We start from the raw sequence: 6,824 nt of genomic DNA, 5'->3' as shown, positions 1-6,824 counted from the left end.
ACTCTTATATAAAGATAAATTAAGGCGTAGAAGTGGAGTAAATTATAATCTAGTCATAAAAGAACTATATGGGGTAAATACCCTAGCGTATTCTTCAAGCTGAGGGCAAGGACCTCTCTGAAATTGTAACCCTATATTTCCTCATATATGTAGACTGCATGATATGACACCATAAATATATAAAAGTTTCAGATCTGCAGAGCTATATGGAATATGAGAGTGAGGAGGATCTCAATAAAAGCATGTAGTAAGGAGCTGCAACAAACTAAGGTCTCTTAACGTTGTACCGCTCCCTTAGTAGGTGGACTGGGGAAATATTAGATATATTATCCTAGAAGATATTCTATGCGAGCTTAAAATTGGTTAAATGTGAGAGTGCAACCTATATCAGAGTATGAAATTGTTAGGAGAATATTTAGCTTTTTGCAGGTACACAAACATAACAGTGCATCAAAACAGGTTTACAATGCTCAATTATGGAAAACAGCAATCTAATCAAGATAGACAATAGAGATTAACAAGGCCTAGTGGCAAAATATATTCTAGTATCACATTTTGTCTTTTGTTATGGGTTTGTACAATCTCTGTTGGCCCAGTTACCTAACTATTATTCAGAGAGGATTTAATGATATGGGCCCTTGATTTAAGACCATGTGGAAGCATAATGATAAAGTACTGTGGGACATAAGAGGAATAAATGACTAAATCAGATGGACCGTGAACATCAAAGTAATACAGTAAACACTATCATGATAGTCTGGGGGGAGGGGGGACAACCATGGCATGTGTAGGTAGGTACTTTAAAGGTAAGGTGGAAAACCTAAGGTTTAGGGATATGTTAGCTAGACAATGTACCATTGAGAATAAGCACATGATTGTGTGCCTAGAATCACAATGTCTCCTTCCATTCTACAAATTCAACCTCTGACTCAGGAGCAAGGATTAGCATAAGTAGTCATAGCACTAATGGAGGATAGTGTAACCATAACATTACAAGCCTCACTGCTTAAAATGGTTAGCGAAAATCTGTTGAGTCAAAATGATATTAAGCAATATACCAACTCACTCAGTAACTTAATAACAGATGCTGCGCCCCTAACTACGCTAGCACTTATAATGTTAATTCTTTATACACCTAAGATAATTAGCAAAGCACTTCTCTATGTCACTGAACTTGGCGCTTAATGGTGCCTGAACAGGCATATATGTATAGAAAAAAAATGTTTAACGATATAGTTATAACTTTAAAGCAAGGATTTCATCTAGCTTATAAATAAGATGACTAAAGTTCCACCATATTCCACAGGTGCATGTCCTCAATATTCTCATCTTGGCGCTATATAAATGATGCCTTAGGGGAGATAGAAATTGTTACGGTACCAACTGTGTACCAAGGGTTAACCCCAGATGAACAATGTCCTGCATAGACAATCAGCAATTCACAACCCAGCCAGTTTCAGGTTTAAAACAGAATGACAACTTTATTTGAAGGCAGCACACAGATTTATACAGGTTTTTGACCCCCCCTCAGATGGGGGTTGAAAGAATGTTGTACATTAGATAAAAGGGAGAAGCGCCCTTGACATGATACAATAGAATTATATTACTTAAATACTTTACTTAGGCAGATAACAACTTAAACACATTTGGCTTGTCTTATCACCTAGCGTCTGTTCTCTGAGGGTGATTAAACAATGGCCTGTTTATTACTTAATTGTAATTATAGCACACAATAGCTGAGGCCAGAAAACCTGTCTTTAGAAATTAGATTCTTAAAGCTAAACACAGTTAACTCTTTCAGTCCTGACAGAAGGGTCTGTCACATAGCTCCCCCCTTGTGGAACACTCCGGCAGACCCGGCTTGACCCTTTTGCGGGTCAACCTGGGGATGACCGGACTAGGAGGTGGTAGGCATGTCAGTTTGCTGGGACAATCCATTTGTATTCCCGTTATGAGAGAGAATCCCTGTCTGTATAAATAAGGGTTCAACCTCTTCAGTGCCCCGACTAGGGCTAAACAGTCCTTCAAAATATCATCGGCTTCTTTACGTGGTTTTTGTACCTGCTCTTTATAGGTATCCACAATCCCTTCATACTGACATAGGGTGCCCTTGAGTTGCTGCACCTCCCTATGAGCCAGCGTCAGCTTCTCCTCCAGTGTCACTAAGTTTGTCCTTAATGTTTCATGTTCCACTCTCAAGCTGGTGTTTTCTGCAGTCTGTCGGTGCAGCTTGTCTAGCAGAGATTCCTGTTCTAAACGTGCTTTTTCCTCTGCACTCCTCTTCTCTCCCGCTAGCACTGTTACATGATTATTTAACGTGACCATTTTATCCTCTACGTGACTCTTCTCCTTCATCAGCGCATTGTAACGTGACTCCCACATATCAATAGCGGATAGAGATTTACTGAGCTCAGCGTCCTGTGGCTTAGCAGCAGGGGGGTCAGTCTCTGCTGCACGGATCTGAGCACGGGTAGTCACAGGGTTAACATCAGCGGGACCCATGGGAGCATAGGCAGAAACAAGGGGGACCAAGGTATTTCCAAGGAGAACATCAGCTGGTAAATCCTTCATGACCCCCACATTCACAGGTCTAGCGCCCCCTCCCCAATCCAAATGCACCCTGGCAACAGGTAGGCGGAACACAGTGCCCCCTGCTACCCTCACAGCCACAGTGTCTCCTGTGTGCTGTTTCTCAGACACCAAGTTCTTTCGAAGCAAGGTCATGGTAGCACCAGTATCCCGTAGACCACTGACCTCCTTCCCATTCACTTTAACCAGTTGCCGGTTATTCCGGTGGGCAGCTTGCACAAGGTCTGCCTCATGTAGGATGCCCCAGCATTCTTGCGCCTCTACATAGCGGGCCGCAGGCTGAGGATTACGTGGGATTCCGCTAGCGGGTCTTCTCCAGGACTGTGCTTGGTTCGCTGCGTTTAGGGGACACTCTGGTCTTTTGTGCCCTAGTTGCTTACATCCAAAGCACCGAATAGGTTGTGAGTAGCCCCGCGAATTGAACCAGGCTCTCTGAGGGTAGTTCGTGGCCCGAGACCGTGTGGTATAGCGGTGTGCTGGGGGTTGGTAACTGGCAGGTGCTGGGGTGACTGGGGGTCTGTACTCCACTCTGGCAGGGGGCTTAGTGGTAGCAGTGTCCAGTTTGCGGGCATCCGTATACTCATCTGCCAAGCGAGCCGCTTCATGCAGGGTGGAGGGTTTACGGTCCCGAACCCACTCTCGAACTCCTGCGGGTAACTTGTCGAAGCAATGTTCCAACAGGAATAGCTGCAGCACCTCTTCCCCAGATACGGCTTGGCACCCCGCTATCCAGTGAGCTGCTGTGCGGTGCACCTTACATGCCCACTCAAGGTAGGAATCACCAGCTAATTTAACAGTGTCTCTGAACCGCCTCCGGTATGCCTCCGGTGTAACCGCATACCTGGAGAGCAGAGCCTCTTTTACAGTATTATAATCCCCGACTTCCTCATCTGGAATGGCCCGAAAAGCCTCACTGGCCCGGCCGGATAATTTTCCGGATAATATCGTGACCCAGTCCTCTGCGGGTACCTTGTGTAGTGCACATTGCCTCTCAAAATCTGCAAGGTACCCATCAATCTCTCCTTCTGTTTCCAGGAAGTTTTTAAAAGCTGCAAAATTTACTTTTCCCTTTTCCACTGGGGTTGCTGTGACTTGGGCTGCTGCAGCGCCGCTTTGGCGAAGTAGGTTGGCCTCCACAGCTGCTATGACCCGGTCAATAATTTCGGCAGATGGGTTGGGGACATAATATGCCAGTCTTATTTTAACCGCCCGATCAAAGCTTGCTTCTTCAGGGGTTCTGTCTGATATGCTGGGCCCATTGGTTCCTTCTGTCCCTGGTACTCTTTCCATCTTAGTCAGTATTGTAATAATCTCCCTCTTCCTGAGGTTACTGGTTTGTTGGCCCCGTTGCTCTAGCAGGTCTTTAAGGGTAGCTCTTTTTAGCCTTTCATACGGTGTTCCCATTCGGTCTGGATCCGTAGTTGCTCCTTTGGGCGATAAGGATTCTCCCGTCGCTTGCCACCAATGTTACGGTACCAACTGTGTACCAAGGGTTAACCCCAGATGAACAATGTCCTGCATAGACAATCAGCAATTCACAACCCAGCCAGTTTCAGGTTTAAAACAGAATGACAACTTTATTTGAAGGCAGCACACAGATTTATACAGGTTTTTGACCCCCCCTCAGATGGGGGTTGAAAGAATGTTGTACATTAGATAAAAGGGAGAAGCGCCCTTGACATGATACAATAGAATTATATTACTTAAATACTTTACTTAGGCAGATAACAACTTAAACACATTTGGCTTGTCTTATCACCTAGCGTCTGTTCTCTGAGGGTGATTAAACAATGGCCTGTTTATTACTTAATTGTAATTATAGCACACAATAGCTAAGGCCAGAAAACCTGTCTTTAGAAATTAGATTCTTAAAGCTAAACACAGTTAACTCTTTCAGTCCTGACAGAAGGGTCTGTCACAGAAATTATCCCAGTAAATAACCTATGTAGCTTAAATTCAGCTAAATATGGAAACTCAAGCCTTATCAGATCTTGACGTTGTTAGGCAAGTATTAAACTATTTCTAAGTATAATAATGCATCAAGCACAGGGATCCTTTTAACAGGATTATGACAACAAACCAGAAATCACTCGCTAGACAAGCCTGTTTTGTTCTTTTTGGAACTCATCAGTAGGAGATAGATTTCTGGTTGCTGCATTGGTAAAGCTGTTTTCATGGTTAAACCAAAATTCATTAAAATTATGGGGGGAGATAAAAAACTAAAATTAAAATCCTCCATGTCTCAAAATTAACCCTTTCGTGACAGGATTAAAGTGCCTACATCGGAACAACTGTTCCGATGTAGACAAATTGAAAATACGCGATCGTGCATACGATCGCGAGATTTCAATTATTGGATCGCATCTGGGGGGCGTCCCTACAATCCTAGGAACGCCCTCCAGACCGCGATTAAATCCCTGAAGCACAGAAGGCTTCAGGACAGCCGTTAGTTATGACGTTCCATTCCGTCATAACGGCTTTAAAGCCCAGTCTAATTATGACGGAATGGAACGGCATAACGGCTTTAAAAGGTTAAATAAATGTAAATATTTGCATAGGAAATTAACACATCTAGGCAAGTATCCCCGCTTGCTTTTCCCCAGAAATTCTTGATATACAATGTTACCAATGCACAAGAGAACTGTGGGTAAGATATGCAAATTAGATATGCAAATTATCAGTTTTTTTGCTTCAAATTACTGTTTTGACACAGCAATCCTTTTAACAGGATTATGACAGCAAACCAGAAATCACTCACTAGACAAGCCTGTTTTGCTCTTTTTGAACTCATCAGTAGGAGATATATTTCTGGTTGCTGCATTGGTAAAGCTATTTTCATTGTTAAACCAAAATTCATTAAAATTATGGGGGGAGATAAAAAACTGAAATTAAAATCCTCCATGTCTCAAAATTAAATCAATGTAAATATTTGCAAAGGAAATTAACACATCTAGGCAAGTATCCCCGCTTGCTTTTCCCCAGAAATTCTTAATATACAATGTTAACAATGCACAAGAGAATTGTGGGTAAGATATGGAAATTCTCAGTTTTTTTGCTTCAAAATACTGTTCTGACACAGCGATCCTTTTAACAGGATTATGAAAACAAACCAGAAATCACTCACTAGACAAGCCTGTTTTGTTCTTTTTGGAATTCATCAGTAGGAGATAGATTTCTGGTTGCTGCATTGGTAAAGCTATTTTCATGGTTAAACCAAAATTCATTAAAATTATGGGGGGAGATAAAAAAACTGAAATTAAAATCCTCCATGACTCAAAATTAAATCAAAGTAAATATTTGCATAGGAAATTAACACTTCTAGGCAAGTATCCCCACTTGCTTTTCCTCAGAAATTCTTAATATACAATGTTAACAATGCACAAGAGAATTGTGGGTAAGATATGCAAATTCTCAATTTCTTTGCTTCAAAATACTGATTTAACACAGCGATCCTTTTAACAGGATTATGACAGCAAACCAAAAATCACTCACTAGACAAGCCTGTTTTGTTCTTTTTGGAACTCATCAGTAGGAGATAGATTTCTGGTTGCTGCATTGGTAAAGCTATTTTCATGGTTAAACCAAAATTCATTAAAATTGTGGGGGGAAGATAAAAAAAACTGAAATTAGAATCCTCCATGTCTCAAAATTAAATCAATGTAAATATTTGCAAAGGAAATTAACACATCTAGGCAAGTATCCCCGATTGCTTTTCCCCAGAAATTCTTGATATACAATGTTACCAATGCACAAAAGAACTGTGGGTAAGATATGCAAATTATCAGTTTTTTTGCTTCAAATTACTGTTTGACACAGCAATCCTTTTAACAGGATTAGGACAGCAAACCCGAAATCACTCACTAGACAAGCCTGTTTTGTTCTTTTTGGAACTCATCAGTAGGAGATAGATTTCTGGTTGCTGCATTGGTAAAGCTATTTTCATGGTTAAACCAAAATTCATTAAAATTATGGGGGGAGATAAAAAACTGAAATTAAAATCCTCCATGTCTCAAAATTAAATCAATGTAAATATTTGCATAGGAAATTAACACATCTAGGCAAGTATCCCCGCTTGCTTTTCCCCATAAATTCTTAATATACAATGTTACCAATGCACAAGATAATTGTGGGTAAGATATGCAAATTCTCAGTTTTTTTGCTTCAAAATACTGTTCTGACACAGCGATACTTTTAACAGGATTATGACAGCAAACCAGAAATCACTCACTAGACAA

This window comes from Bombina bombina, chromosome 9 (genome assembly GCF_027579735.1).
Source record: "Bombina bombina isolate aBomBom1 chromosome 9, aBomBom1.pri, whole genome shotgun sequence".
NCBI lineage: Eukaryota > Metazoa > Chordata > Amphibia > Anura > Bombinatoridae > Bombina > Bombina bombina.
The sequence above is the reverse complement of the archived record's forward strand: the minus strand, read 5'-3'. Positions refer to the sequence as shown.